Source organism: Peromyscus californicus, unplaced genomic scaffold (assembly GCF_007827085.1).
Source record: "Peromyscus californicus insignis strain IS unplaced genomic scaffold, ASM782708v3 Scaffold_7__1_contigs__length_154581171, whole genome shotgun sequence".
In the NCBI taxonomy this organism is placed as follows: domain Eukaryota; kingdom Metazoa; phylum Chordata; class Mammalia; order Rodentia; family Cricetidae; genus Peromyscus; species Peromyscus californicus.
Window position 1 is genome coordinate 13,414,578 of NW_026294595.1, and position 14,061 is coordinate 13,428,638.

Genomic DNA, 14,061 nt, shown 5'->3' on the forward strand with positions numbered 1-14,061 from the left:
TGCAAAATGGCTCCTATATGTAGAACTGGAGGCTTTGGGAATATAGGAGAAAAGGTGTTTTGACAAACAGTTATCAATGATAAATAGCCTAAATTAAAAATAAAACTATATGGGATTGAGATTGAAAGATTATTGGATTCTGGTGCTGGATATATCTATAATTTCATAAGAATCCTGAGATCCCAACTGGCCTCTACTAGAAGTCAGGAAAATGGAGACTATTACAGGATCTTAGAGCTGTAAATAAAATCATGCTTCTCATGGGAGCAATACAGTCTGGTTTGCCTGCCCCTGTGGCAATTCCTAAACATTGGCATTTAATTGTGATTGACTTATATTTTATTGGCTGCTAAAGATTAAAAAAAAAAAAAAAACTTGTTTTTGATGCCTTTTCTAAATTACAAGAGGTTCTTAGCCTGGCTAATTTACAAATAGCCCCAGAAAAGGTACAGGTATCTTTTCCCTATCATTATTTAGGTCATGAATATTTTAGTTTTTCTCATTCACCTACTGAAGTGTTTTGGCAAACAGGTCTTATTCTATGGGTACATTCCCCAGCTTCTCCAGCAAAAACCGTTACTCCTTATCCTCAGGCTGTTGCTCAGATTATATTTAAGGGAATCATGATCAGTGTTCAAACTTTTGGTAAGGAGCCAGATATTGTGGTGACCCCATACACCCAGTCTCAAATAGCATGGTTGCAAGCTAATGATAATGATTGGGCCATATTGACATGCTCCATGCAAGGTCAGTTTGATACTCACTACCCCTCCAATAATATGTGTCAATTTTTTAAATTGCATCCTGTTATATTTCTCAAGATAGTACAGATGACTCCTATTTTTCAGGCCCGTGTGGTATTTACTGATGGCACTTCACGTGGTTTTGCTGTGGTGGTTTCTGGTAACATAGTAAAGAGAATGAAAGTCCAGGGCACTTCTGCCCAGATGGCAGAGGTACAGGCACTATTGCTTACTTTACAGATGTTTTCTGATGAGAGTGTAAATATTTATACTAATAGCCAATATGTGGCACATGCCATTATGCCTTTGGAGACAACAGCCTACATACCATCTATTTCTCCCATTCATGAATATTTATTGCAAGTGCAAGGACTCATTCATATAACCTTTATGTGGGCCATATTAGAGCTCATACCCAATTGCCTGGACCTCTAAGCGACGGTAATCAGAGGGCTGATGCCATTACTCATATGGCTGTCACATTAATTTGTTCCGCTTTTGATAAGGCTACTCAGTTGCATCAACGTTATCATCTTAATGCTGGATCTCTTTGTCATCACACAGGCATAACCTGGGAACAAGCCATCCAGATAGTTAAATCATGTCCTATTTGTGTTGAATTTTTACCTGTTCCTCATTTGGGAGTTAATCCCCGAGGACTTTTACCTAATCATGTGTGGCAGATGGACGTCACACATGTGCCTTCCTTTGGAAAATTACAATATGTCCATGTGTCTATTGATACATATTCTTCTCTAATTTTTGCCTCTGCCCATTCAGGGGAAAAGGTTAAAGATGTAAAGAATCATTGTCTTCATGCTTTTGCTTATATGGGAGTGCCAAAATGCATAAAGACTGATAATGGTCCCACCTACAGCAGTATGGGATTTTCAAAATTCTGCCAAGATTTTTCTATTGTTAATAAGACTGGTATTCCTTATAATCCTCAAGGACAGGCTATAGTAGAACGCTGCCATCATACCTTAAAAACATATTTTGCTAAAGTAAAAAGGGGGGAGCTAGGGGTTCATCTCTCCTCTCCACATTCTATTCTTTCCCTTGTTTTATGTATTTTAAATTTTTTATCAGTGGATTCTGCTGGAGCATCCACTGCAGATAAGCACTGGAGGGCTCCTGTTGCAAATCACCCTCTGGTGCGATGGTAGGATCTTTCTACTGGCACTTGGAGGAGACCCAATCTGGTGTTGGTGTGGGCCTAGGAATCTGTTTATGTCTTTCCACAGGACAATGAGGTTCCTCTTTGGGTTCCTGAGTGCTGTGTGTGCCCTGTGGCTGCTGCTGAATCCCAACATGGCAGAGACCTATTGGGCCTTCATAAAAAACTCTCCCCTTCTGATGCCAATGGGGATTGAGAGCCCAATACGGCCAGCCTTGGCAAGCATTAACGTAAGCCTAGGAACTGTAGCCATATGGTTGGACTCTTCAGAAGGTAATGTATGGTAACTGCTTTTTCAAGTATGTTTGAGAATGTGTCACCCAGACACCTTGGAGATTAAGGATAACTCTGAAGGTCACTGACCTCCATTTGTTAACAGTAGCATGCCAGCTAAGCCTTTTCACATTTTGCAACCCTCTTCAAGCTGGTTTAGTACCTACTTTTCAGGAGTGGCTCTGTACAACTTTTATTGGCCTCCTGAAATTCATCTAGCCTCTTTTGAAGATACCTTAAAATTTGTGAACCTGAATGTAGCCATTATGAGACCATTAGTTCTGCTCCTTTTGCTGTCTGTTTTTTTTTTTTTTTTTTTTTCTTTATGGTTCTTAGTTGTTCTTTTGCAGAGCTGCCAGCTTAAGTCATGCTGAGATCAAGAAAAATGGGTCTTGGTGGTTCGTGTTCCTGGAGCTGTGTCCATTCCAGTGGACCGTGGCAGTTAGACACAGATGATGCTCACACGCTCCAGAAGAGAATCTGACATCGTTGTTGTTATTGTTATAGCAGTGGCGGCCACTGTTGCTACTGTTTCTGGAATTACCATTTCTTAATTGGTTACTACAGCTAGCACAACGGAGACCCTGGCAGCAAAAGTAGCTACCACAGTTAATCTTTCATTCTATTGGGCATGATAAATTTAATTCAACAGTTATATACATTTCGATTGGCTTTGAAAATTATAAATTTATAAACTCACTTGCTTTTGGGATTCCACCTTATGAGGACTCCAATTTGCAGTAAGGTTTGTTAAGGAAGGGAATGGCTCAATTGCCTTTAGCCTACTGGCTATGGGTGGGTTAGGACTTCTGTTTGTCTTTTCTGTGTTGCACAGATTGCAAGCCCAGCGCCACTTTGAGATCTTTGGCAGTAGTTAATTCTACAGCTCACGTGGTTGAGTCTGTATGATAATGAGTATTCAGATGTTTGGGGGTGGTTACCAACCTAAGGCAGAGTGCCTGTGTGGCCTGGGCAGGTGTCTCCATGGTGGGTAAGGTGACCTGCTGATGTCCCAGGCAACCTAAGTCAAAAGCTCATTTTTTAGTAAAAAGGGGGGACCTGTAGGACCCTGGCCTCCCCAATTTGAGAAGCTGCTGCCTGCTTGCCGTCCCTGACCAGATGTCCTCCCTATGCTGATTCCATGCTGGTTTCCTTCTTCCTGAATGCTCACCGGAGGTTCTTGGTTTGTGTATCCTGCATTTGGTGTAAACAGCTTAGATGCAAGAATGTAGAACATTGGGTGACAAACTTCTGCCCTCCGGGGTTCCTGTATTTAAGGTTTCTTCCCTCTTTCAATAAATGGCACTCAGCATTCTGCTGTGGCAAATGACTCGCTGTTTCTTGTCTCTGTTTTTTAATCCACAGCCCCTCACTTGGACATGGTGAATGGGTGGTAGTAGCTCGGGCGCTACCACAACACAATTCAGTATTCTGAATTCTCAATTCTGAAACCCAGATTCTATTGTCCTTTTTGATGCCTCCCAAGTCACTTCTCTAGATGCTTTTGGTCTCCCATAACTCACACAATTATCCTCTTCCATGGGACAGAGCTTACATCATCACCCCAGTGATAGGATACTACAATTCCCACAGCACACCACTTTTGTTGTTCCTTTGCTTCCTCCCTCCTACCCTCCGTCTGGTGCCCTCACATTTTCCATTTACCTGGGGTACAGCTCAGCTAAGGCCGGCTCACTCTGTTATGCTGTGTTTGCTGTTCTAGGAGTTTCTCACATGATCGAAAGCTATTGGGGTCCAGCCTCTAATAGCCTTCGTCCAGGGGTCCGGAAGAGATGCTACCAATGGCAAGAATAATCTGAGGGAATAAATCTAAGTACACCAAACTTCTTCAGTGCATTCACCTTATTCCTCTGAGACAAAATTCTATCTACATGCTTCAATTCTGTTCTCATTCTTAGCTCCTCTCTGTCCCTTCTCCTCCTGTCCTCTCATAGTTCTAACTAAGTTCTTTCTATCTCGTCCTCATCTTCATCTTTGTTCCTCTCTGGGAACCTGTCTAAAACCTTACAAGCAGTAACTCTTTTCCAATACAAGGCAAAGCTTTGAAGTCCTCACAAGAGCAGTGACAGTCAGCTTCCTTTGCAACCCAAAGGGGGAGAGAATAAAGGAGGTAGAGCCAAATAAGACCTCAAATAAGTCAGAAAGGGAATTTATGTGCTCAAAATATATTCTTATAAGTGGTTGGGTGAGACATTACGAGTTTATCATAATTGTGCACAAACTACAATCTCTCAGGTGGTTAGGTAAAAGAGTCTATGAGTCACTAAATAAGACTGTCTTTACTTTTCTGTATCACTGTTTTCCAGCAGGGTGGGGGGAAAGTACTCAATAGTTAGGTAACTTGCGTCACAGCTTGAAGTACCTTGAAAAACCCTTTTGTTCACTTTGGCTGTGAGACAAAAGGAGGTTTGAGTTTAATTTGCACAAGAAGCAAAGCTATGTACCTAAGTCCACCTGGCCTAGGTGGTATCTCCCTATGGGTGTTTACCTTATTTCAGGAGACAACAGGTGGTCTCACCAGATGCTCTGTCTGCCACTTACCCTTGGATGCTTTGTCTGGAGCTGGCCCTGGCTTTGAATGTCTGCTAAAGTGGATAATTACAGAAGGCAGACATCTAATTCAAATGCTAAAGGGGGGGTGGGGCAGAAAGCCTGGAAGTAGGGAGCCTTGCCTGCATGACTGTATCCAAGTAACTTAAATGTATATGCCCAAGGAATGATCAATCCACACTGTTAAAAATTCTTGAGGAAGCTATGAGAGCTCCCATGGAATTCATAGCAGGAACAGCTAATATTCAAAAGTCAAATATCACTAAGACTCCTTAAACATTGGCTTTCCCTCTGGAAGGCCCTTGGCTTATTCCAGGTACTAGCTTTTGTCATAGCCAGTTGAATTCCTACTACATATTCCTACGACCTACAGCATCACATGATCAAAACAAATAACAAACTTATATATACTTCATAAGCTTTCCAAACTTTTGTTCCTTTCCAGGTATTCTGCACAAAACTGACATTCCTGGCAATCCTGCAGGACAAACTATTATTGAGCTGGCTAACAATCTATTAAAACTACAACTTCAGAGTAAGAGGGGGAGTAATCCACTAAAATCTTTAATTTTTTTTCTATAGGTGATAATGGGTATTCTGTAAAGGCACTGTGCAGAATTTTCTACTCATACATTACCTGTAGGTTTTCTGGCAATATCCACAGGCAGACACATATAAAAACCACTCAAGACCTTCTTACTTGAGGTATGAGGTATGCCTGAATATAAATGTCTTTACAGTCCAGGAAAAAAAATATCCAAACCTGGTCCACAGAGGCTGTAAAATATCCTTGCCCGAGTACTCTGCTCCTGGCCTGGAGGCAAGGAAAAGAGAGATCTGATAAAGGGGTGCAGGGATTAAGAGATCTGGGGCAGCCTTGTCCCCTGCAAATCTGCTCATTGTGAGTCTCATGATCAGACCTCAGTGGCCTCTGCTTATGGGCAGACTTATTGGGCACTTATTCCTAAACACACTGTCCTTCATCCTGTCACTTGGATTGACGCTCCCCACTATTATTTTAAATAGTACGCATACCTGCCTGGACCCTTACTTGTCACAGTGCCCACAGATAGATTTCCTTACAACTATATTGGTTTCACGTTCCCCCTCCACTCACTATGTGTTGCTGTTATTAAATTCTTTTGTTATCACCCAGGATTACCTGGCTGGCTTGGGGACCAAGAAAGATCCAAAGGCTGTGCTAAAATTTATAACAGCTTGGGCATCTGAGACTGGGATTCTTACCAAGGTCATTTATACTCCAAATAGACTTTCTTGTTCTGATCACAGGTAATGGGACCCCAGAGGTAAGCTTTTAAGATGGTCTGAGCACACTACTAAACATCTTTGTAGTAAAAACATAGCTAAAAGGGAGGTGATAGATTGGGGAGCACACAGAGAATTGGAAAGGGAGAAAACTGGGTTTTGGGACAGGAACTCACAATACACTTGAATCACTCTTATCACACAGTGAATCACTTCAATACCACTGTGAAGTGGGCTACAGGTGGGCTAGCCCCATCATCTGCTCTTAGGATGGGATTTGGTCCTATTGCAGGACCATCTTTGGAGGCTGGGGATGGTTAAAATACAACTCAAATGCTACCCATTTAAACATAACACCAAATAAGTCATGGTCTGTGTCAGCATGTGTGCTTATGCTCTGGAATTGGTGAGCTCCTCAGTGACTGTGCAGGCACCCTTACTGAAAGCTTAGTTTACTCAGGGAGAGCGTTGCTTTGTAAACGGCTCCGCTCTCCCCTGGCTGATGTGGACAGTAAGTCTTTCCCTTTCACATCTTGGCTGTGCTTATTTTGGCTTTGCCTGCACCAAGATGCCTAAAATAGGTAAAAGTGCATGCACTTAGGGACATAAAAGCACTGGGCAGTGGTGGGTGGGGACCCAGAACAATAAGAGATGGCAGAACTGAAGAGGATGTAGAGTACTACAGGAAGCCAACTAAGCTGTGTGACAACAAATGGTGACATTTCCTCCACCACTCACCTGACCCTCCCTAATCCATGTCTGGTCTTGCTTTTGTAGAACAACTTGAGAAATCTGCCCAGGTCAGGAGTCCCAGCCTTTCTCCCATCTGCCCATCCCCCCTCCCTGCCTCTAACCCTGCTTCCCTGGCACCTGGGCAGCCCTGACCCAGTTCTCTCTTCTGTCCTCCTAGAGTTTCCCCACCAACCATGGCTGACCCAGGGGAGGACAAACTGGCTCCCTTGGGCCTCCAGCCCTCCACACACCCCTGGTTTTGCTTCTCTGGTCACCCCTTTGCATCATCTTTGCTCCCTTCGTCCCCACAGCACCTCCAGTGTGATCCCGGGGTACCACCCCACCCCCCAACTCCCACCTCCTCCCTGAAGCTGCAGCTTCAATCACAACTTGTTTTCTCATCCAGCATCAACCTCATCCCATATTGCATTCCAGAAACTGAACCCTTCTGGGCCCTCCATGAAAGTATGGCAGACCTGCAAGCACCTGAATACACAGCACCTGAATGCACAGGGGGCTTGTCAGGACTCAGTGCCCCTCGCTGGGAGCTGGCAGGCAGCACTGAGCTTTCTCCTTTACCTTAATGTAAATGTCTTTAAAGAAAACAAGCTTTGCACTTAAAATTGCTAAGATTGGTCAGTAAGACGGCTCAGTAGGTAGAGCCTTTCTGCATAAGCTTGACAACCTGAGTCTGAACTCAACCCATGACATAGAAGAGAAGCATCTCCACAGAGTGGTCCTCTGACCTCCACACATATGCTCATGTGTACACATCACACATAAATAAACTATCTTCTTTGATATGGGGGTTGGGAGAACAGTTAAGATAGTAATTTTGTTATATGTATTTTACCACAGGGAGAAAATACGGATTATGTGTTAGTTATTTTTCAGCACTGTGCTCTTACCCTGCAAGGAAATGTCACGAAACACGACAGAATCTGCTAATAAGAGTTTTATTAAAGATAAAAGGGAGAGAGAGTGCTCAGGCCTGTAGGAAACACGTGTGTGGAGAAGGAAGAGCCGGAAACATGGTGCCAGCTTTTAAAGGCTGGGTGGCGTACATGCGTACACAGGTCGATGTAACCATTCCATGCCTGTGCAGATCTATGTAACCATGCAATGTCACGGATCCTGGTCATGTGAGACGCCTTGACCCGGAAATGGCTATCTTGACCTGGAACTGGCTAGGCACAAGTGTCCAGGTCCGCCGGGCATCCTGGTCACGTGAGACGCCCTGACCCAGAAATGGCTACCTGACCTGGAAATGGCTAGGCAGAAGTGTCCGCCAGGCATATGCAAACATGCCCGACCGTGGGGGCATGTTGTGAACCCTTCAGTATGTGAAATTAGTTTTTCCTATCTAAGATTGTTAGCCTGTCAAGGGACAATACTCTATAACCTTCTTCTTGTAAAACTCTGGTGTACATGCCTGTTGACTCTATCACACCCTTATCCTTTGTGCTAAACAGTAATGAGACAATGGCATCAGAATGCAAGGTCCAGCTCCCACCAATGGGGTGAGACACAGTTACCACTCACTCTAGGGGAAAAAAGTGTATTTTATGCTCCCATTTTACAGGTAACACACAACCTTTTTTCAAAAACAAATTCCCTTCCTGGATTAATTTTACTTTGTTTGTGTGGGTTTTTTTGTGCAACACCAAGAGTATTCTTCTTTATCAAAATGATCCTGGCTTGAGCAGGTGAAGCCTGGGGAGCCAGACCCACCCTCTCTCCTATCACACCTCCTCTCCAGCCCACCACCAGTCACCGAGAGACTCATCCCCATGGCCTCCTTCCTCCCCTTTCCCTCACAGGAGACATGGACGCCTCTGCACTCCTGGAAGACCAGCTTCATGGCCACTGGCCACCACCTCTGTCCTGCAATGTCTAAGCAGGTTGAGAAGAAGATGTCCAGTAGAGGGAACAGGTCGTTTGCATTTAATGTCCTTCCAGAGCAGTCTCGCCTAGACAGATCAGGACTTTCCTCTATGACCCAGACCTCTGCCCCACTTACCCACTCCTCACCAGTACACATGCACAAACAAACCAACCTAGGGACCCTCAGTCTTAGGATTCTGCCCCCACTCCAGTTGCATAACCGAACATGCGCAGTTCAGGAGCTAAGCAGGGGGTTTGTGTCTTACATCATCAGTGCGCACTGGTGATTATTTGTACAGTGTGGTCACGCAATCTGCGCATGCGTGGCAAAGTTCCGTAAGCCCACCAGCACCTTAAAAAGCTGGACATAGACTCCTCTTCTTTCTCTCTCTGTTCTCTCCTGCCCCCACCATCTCTCCATCTCTCTCTCTCTCTCTCTCTCTCTCTCTCTCTCTCTCTCTCTCTCTCTCTCTCTCTCTCTCTCTCCTCTCTCTCTCTCTCTCTCTCTCTCTCTCTCCTCTCTGCATCTGCTCCTTTCCCAGGCCTGGTTCTTTTGTCCTCCCCCCAATAAAGTTCTGATAATGGGTTTTGTCATGGCTCGTGCCTCGTGACCTTTCTGCACGGTAACCAGAGCTGCTTATCATTTTTAACACTCAGGGTTCTGGCCAGCACAGCAGGCCTGGCCCTGCTGCCTCTGAGCCTGTAGCCCCACTACCTCAGGCATCTGGCTCCAGCAGCAATGTCGCCCCAACGAGATGGTGCGCAATCAATTCAGGGAACCCACAGCCCCTTCGTCACCCCTCAGCTCACCTCTGAGATCCATGACAGGGCCCTGGATGGCTCAGTTTCTGGGCAGCAAGTCCTTAGGAACAGCCCAGAACTCAGGCACACAGCAGGACCAACCCAGAGAAAACCCAGTCCTGAACATCTGTGGGCGGGGACAAACCCTGGCAGTCTTCTGATTTGCCCAGACATATCTACAGGAGCCAGGTGTCCTCAGCCAGGTATTCCCACGGTCACAGGCAGTATCTCACCCACCTCTCAGATCCCAGGGACTGTGGATGCTTCCCCCCTCTGTCTACTCTAGTCTCCCTTTGCTGTGGTCCCCCAAATCTGCCCTGCTGTCTTCTTTGGCTTAGGTTCCTTCCTAATCTATCAGTCTCCCCCAAGCTCTCCTCTCCTGACTGTTTTGTTCTAGAATATTCTCTCTCATCTTTCTGTCTCCCTTTCTCTCCCTCCCTTCACTTTCTCTTCTCTCTTCCTCCTCTCTCCTGTAAAACGAGTTCTTGTTTACAGAAACAGAGGTTAACCTAAAACCCACTACCTTGCATAATGAAGAGTTTTGTTAAAATTTTACAAGACAAGGTAATTATAAAAATTAACCCTTAACAGCCTTTGACATTTGGAAGTCCAATTCTGTTTTACGTTCTCTTAAGCACAGAAATTTAAACATAGCATTAGTCATCACATCCCTCATTGAGATACACCCTGAGTAAAATTCTTGCCTCTGTGCTGGGAACCTGACCCTTCATGTTGGGAATTAAAGACCATCCACTTAACAGCTACTAAGTGGGAAATTATGTATCTGGTTAAGGCATTGATGATGCAGGAACCATCCGTAATCAGCGGGCACAGGAGAACTATAGGCCCTCCAATGACTGACTACACTGTTACTAGCCAGGGAAGGCCTGAGAATGAGAATGGGAACCATTTGGGTTTTTTCCCTTTCAGGGCCTTCTCTCTTTCTTCTGGAGCACACTAAGTTGTCTCTAATGTTTCCAAATGCTTCCATAGAAACAACTTTCCCCTAAAGTCAGTGACCTCCTTGTGCTAAATACAGCAGGTCAAACACTCTCCCATGCTGTAAACCCACCTTGACTAATAAATCCACCAGTTCCTCTAGCTTGGCAATAAATTTTTTCTACTACAGACAGATCCTGGGGCATCTGGGGTCTTAGGTTTTCGAAGTTAATGTCAGCCATTGCTGTACCAGGGTGGTGCCAAGGGTGCTTCCTGCTGTTCCTAACCCTAAGCTTCTTATGAGGGGTAGGAAGAGGGAAATTGCACGTTTTCCCCTGCACACGCAGGATGGAAGGGCCTGGGTCTATGCATACATGTGTTTTCTCCCTACTGGACCATCATAAACGTATATCCAGGGAACGGGGATGCCAAGATGCAGACTCTCAGGGATCGATGCATCTGACAAGTAGACAAGCAAAGGTGTAAACTGTCACACATGCAAACCAAACAACTTCAGCTGGGAAGTGAACCTGGGAGCTGGGAGACATTTGCGGCAAATTTGCATTTGCTCTTAAAGGGGGATCTAGAAATATATGCCATGAAAGAGCAGAAGGGAACACAGTCAAACAAAACAACGATGTTAGTCTACAACCTGCTTCAGCCTTATCACTAGTGAGTCTTCACAGGCCTTGGTGATGGTCCTTTTTTCTGTAGCCAGGTCATGATCCCTTGTGATGTTCCTGACCTGGGAATGATGTATCCAGTACAGACACCATCTACCTTGAGAGGGGTTGGGGTGGATGATGGCTGGAAGGGACACACCTGGGGACCCAGGCCCTCCAATGCCCTTGCCTATTAAGACCCAGGTTCTGCAGACTAGCTGGTGTTGCAAAGCTCCATCCCTCCTAGCCTCAGTCTAGGAACCTTCCCATGCCCCACCCATTGATCCCACCCCATCCTGAGCAGTTCCTGCCTAGGGACCCTCAGCTCCCTAACACTCATGGTCAACTACACCCTGCAATTCTAGTTCTCAGAATGCAGCTGCACACCTCTGCAGCTCCAACCCCAAGGTCCCTAGAGAGACATCAGATATGTTCTCTAGCTGACGGTCCCTAGGGCATGGCAGGGACATCGAATCCTGGGGGAGAAGGGGCAGGTGCACAAGGAACCCAGTGCAGGTAGGGACCCTATTCCAGTTGGCGCTTTCCTGCCTGGTTACAGACTTCTTCACAGTTGTTCTGCTTCTCAGTGGTGTTCTTGTGACCCACTTTTAGCACGTAAGAACACAGAATCACCCAGAGGCAACAGAGTGGAGCAGATGGAGTTTGGTGCCCCACACCTTGATTAAGTTTTGAATTTATGGTTTTCACTCATCTGTCATCTAATCGCTGTCAGTCAGCTGCCTTCATCTTCTCACTCCTGTTGGGTCTGGGCTCCAGGGCTCCAACCTTGCACTATATAGAAGTACAATGTGGTCAAGAAACCTGGAGCCTTAGAGCCACAGCATGACTCACCACCCCCCTGCACTTCTCTCCTCGCCCCTCCTTCTCAGGCTTCCACTACCTGGTTGAGAGTTAGTCAGCCTGCTCAACAAGGAACTGGAAACCAGCCAAGAAAATCCCAAGGCTTCAGTCTCCCTTCCTCCTCACTGGGAGAGAGACCCCAGCTTATGGACTGGAAGACTCAAAGCTGCTCTTCTCAGCCTGTGATAGTCAACAGAGCACCATCAGAATCTTAGCAAGTAACTTTGTAAGTATCGACAGGCTGATTCAGAGCTGGGAATTTGTCTCAGTTGGTAGAGTGGCTTTCCTAGCATACACAAAGCCAGCGTTTGATCCCAGCACTTTTCAGGTGGAGGCAGGAGAATCAAGATTTCAAGGTCACCCTTGGCCACATAGTGAATCTAACATCAGCGTGAGATAAGAGACTCTGTCTGGGGAAAAAAGACTAATTTTAAAATTTATGTGGGGAAGCAAAAGCCCCCAGGAAAGCTGACACAGTGATGAGGGATAAAGCCAGAGGACTCACACTGCCTGAGGCAGCATGGTATTTGAAAGACTAGACAAATAGATGAGTGGAGCAGAACAGAGAGCCCAGAAATAGACCCACAGATATCAGTCCACTGAACTTTTGCAAGGAGTAAGGCCAGTATGGTGGAGAAAGGACAGTGCTGATAAGCTGAACACCCACAAGCAAACCAAACAAGCAAGACACTGCCTAGCCTTCATGAAAGGTAATCAGTACAGCTCCCAGACTTAAATGAATCCTAGAGGTTAGCTACAAGACAGCTCAAGAGGAAATGGAGATCATGAGCACTACCCTTCCTTAAAATCACATTTTTCTGCTCTAACAAAGGAGCAAAGGAAAGACAAGTCATAAACTAATTGCAAAAGACATTATCTGATGAACTATCATCCAAAGTACATAAAGAATTCATTATTTTCCTCCAAACTTTCAAAAGTTACAAATACAGGGTCATCAAATCCGTTGGTGTGAATCAAGATAATCAAATGCATTCGTCTCCTTAAATTTGTAACATCATTCACACCATGGGCTTTCAGTACCCCTAGAGATCCCAGGAGAGGCTACAGTAATTGGAGAGGCTTGGATAGCTGTAGGTGTTGGAGAACTAAAAAGCCTATGCCAGATACTTAGAGGATCCATCCTTGTACTTTTGTTGCTCTAGAACCACCACTCATTTATATAATGAATCTTTCTCTATTTATAGAAAGGGAATTTAGTAGAATGACTCATAGGCTGCAGTTCAGCTAATCGAAAAATGGCTGGCTGTGGATGGAAAGTCCAAGAATCCCATAGTTGCTCAGTCCATGAGCTGGATGTCTCAGCTGCTCTTCAATACATGCTGGAATCCCAAAAAACAAGATTCTAATGCCAGTGGAGGAATGGACTTGCTAGCAATGTGAGGACAAACAGGCAAAGACCAAAGGCTTCCTACACTCGTGTCCTTATATAGGCTTCCAGCAGAAGGCATGAGCCAAATTAGATCTTCATTAAAGGTTTGTCTTTTCCCAGCTCAAATGATCTGGATTAAAAGTGTGTCTTCCCACCTCAAGATCCAGGTTAGAAGTGGATCTTCCTACTTCAAATTAAGCAAAAATTCCTCACAGATGTGCCCTCCATTATGGGGTTTTAGTTCCAAATGTAATCAAGTTGGCAACCAAGAACAGCCAACACATCATGTTTTCACAGGAATGTGTGCCACAAAAGGCTGTATGGATTTGGTATGTCTTTATGACTTCTTTGTTTTAATATCTCAGAACTCTGTTTTCACCTCAGGGGGAACCAAGACCAATCAAAATGGAGAATGGTGTCAGAGTAGGCAACTTCTATAGTCAAAAAGTAGAAGCACATTGGGCACCACTTGTCAGAGCCAGCCAACGGGTCAACTGAGTAGAGGGTGGAGGCATGCAGATGAAGAAAAGACAGAGGAGACAGAACAGAGTCAGGAGGACTGTCAGTGAAACTACTGTCCCAAGTTTATTTCTGAACCTGCTTATATACAAACTAAAGGCAGAAGCAGAACAATGCACACAGCATAGGCAATCAGACATTATCTTAAGAAAGAACCATATCCCTATTCTGTCCTTGAATCAAAGAACAGGCAATTTTGTTATCTCATCATATGCCTCCTACGAGTGCCAGCATCCTGCCTAG